This window comes from Echinops telfairi, unplaced genomic scaffold (assembly GCF_000313985.2).
Source record: "Echinops telfairi isolate 266 unplaced genomic scaffold, ASM31398v2 ScPeMD7_3533;HRSCAF=4204_0, whole genome shotgun sequence".
NCBI classification, from domain to species: domain Eukaryota; kingdom Metazoa; phylum Chordata; class Mammalia; order Afrosoricida; family Tenrecidae; genus Echinops; species Echinops telfairi.
The window spans coordinates 52,259,140-52,261,406 of NW_022107431.1; positions in this window are offsets into that span (position 1 = coordinate 52,259,140).

Genomic DNA, 2,267 nt, shown 5'->3' on the forward strand with positions numbered 1-2,267 from the left:
TGGAATAAAATAAGGCAGAAGAGGAGGGTTGAAGCTAAAATGTGAGCTAATATATTTGGTGCCAAACTTTAAGGTTTCATGGAACAATTGAAATGGAACAGATTATTAACTCTAGGAAAAAGAAAAAAGCTAGTGGCAATACTGGGAGGGTGGAGGGAGGGTGGGGTAGAGAAGGGGAACCGATTACAAAGATCTACATATAACCTCCTCCCTGGGGAACGGGTAACAGAAAAGTAGGTAAAGGGAGACGTCAGACAGTGTAAGACATGACAAAATAATAACAATTTATAAATTACAAAGAGTTCATGAGGTAGGTGGGAGCGGGGAGGGATGGGGGAAAATGAGGAGCTGATGCCAGGGGCTTATGTGGAGAGCAAATGTTTTGAGAATGATGAGGATAACGAAGGTACAAATGTGCTTTGTACAATTGATGTATGTATGGATTGTGATGAGTTGTAGGAGCCCCTAGTATAATGATTAAAACAAGAAACAAAAAAAAAAACTACTCTGCTGACTATAAAAATGAGAAAGGAAAACCTGAATAAAAGTAAAATGTGATGAAGAGGTTAAAGTTAATTAATCCAGCCTCTGGTGACCCAGGCCATTGGCTATATATCCACACTACTGGAACTTGGATTCTGTCCTTTCGAGGCACCAACATCCTTCATAGGCCACACCAGAAGGACTCGGTGTGTGAGCTGGTCTCTACTTCAAACTCCTTATAGCCCTCCGACTTAAGAGTGAAACTTTCTAGCATGAGAAGAAGCAGATGATGACTTCTATGCCAAGGTTATGGAATTGGCAGTCTTTGGATTATGGTTCAGAGTTCTTACATTAAGAGGGGCCAGAGACTACAATATATTTACTATAATGCCCTCTGTAGTTTATTATGATATATATTAATCTGGTAGGCATGACCCTGCCATTGTGAATGAAGGCTATTGAAAGTTTTACACTATTACCATCCCCCATTGTTTGTGTAAATAATGGCCAGTTACTTAAGGGTTTAATCTGTACAAATAAATTATTCATCTATTGCAGTTCAGAGCTGGCCTATACTTGTATAATTTCTTTTTCTCAGCAGTGTTTTAAATTCTGTGTCAGTGGACAAGTGTGTTGGGGTCAGTGGATAAGTGTGTTGGGGTGTGATTCTCATGGTTGGCAGTTTCCATGAAACCACCAGCAGCTCTGTGGGAGAAAGACTGGGATTTGTACTCCTTTACACTTGTATAGTTTCAGAGACCCACAGGGGCTTCATATGAGTCAGCATTGACTAGATGGCAGCGAGTTTTTCTGTTTGTTTGTTTTATTAATATAATTATCATATCAGGGGCTGGCTGATAATATTTTTGATAATATTCTGTATCATAAAATGATACTGATGTCTCTAAAGTGAATCCAAACCACATAGAAACTGTAGGTGTATGAATGGATTTAGGGCTAGCACTTAAATTCTAAGAATTTAATCTGCTAAGAATCAAAGAATAATTTGGTCTTCTGTCTTGCCCCTACTTGAGGTTTGCCTTCATGAAGAGATTGCTGAGATAGGAGTACTATAGCAAAGCATGGTGAAGAAAGCAGGTGGTACCCAGCTATCAGGGAAAAAATAGCATCTGAAGTCTTAAAGGCTTGTCTTCAAATAAGAAGTCATGTAAAGTGAGGCATCAGCTAACATACATTGAAGAAGCATACCAGCCTGTGTGAGTCAAGGATTGTAAATGATAAAATCCAAATCTAAAGGAGGAAATGGTATCAGATCTTAAACTGTGAGTGTTTTTCAGAGGCTATGGATGACAGTGGAAGCTCCAAATCTATTTGCAGGGCCCTATTATGGATTAAGCCTACACTGAGTTCTCTATGATCATATTGGAGAGATGTAAATAGCCTTGCTATTCGGTAGAGCACATTATAAAGTTGATTTTGGCAGAAGTAGTTAAGCTAAAATTATATCCCTTATCATTTGATTTTTCTATGGACCTATTTTAAAGTTGTTTCAGCAAAAAAAAAAGTGAAGGAGAAATGCATGTGGGTTAATGCTCTATGAATCCTCTCTGACCATAGACCAGGGAGGTGAATAGCTTTGCTATCATGCAGAGTGCATAGGAAATGGATTATTGCAGATGCAGTTAGGGTAAAATTTAACACCTTATCATTTGATCTCCCTTTTGACAGATTTTAAATTTGTTCTACTTATTTTTTCTACTTTCTTTTCAAATGAGTTTTTTCTATTTTATTTTGTTACTGTGTTTTTCTCAAACAAGTTTTTG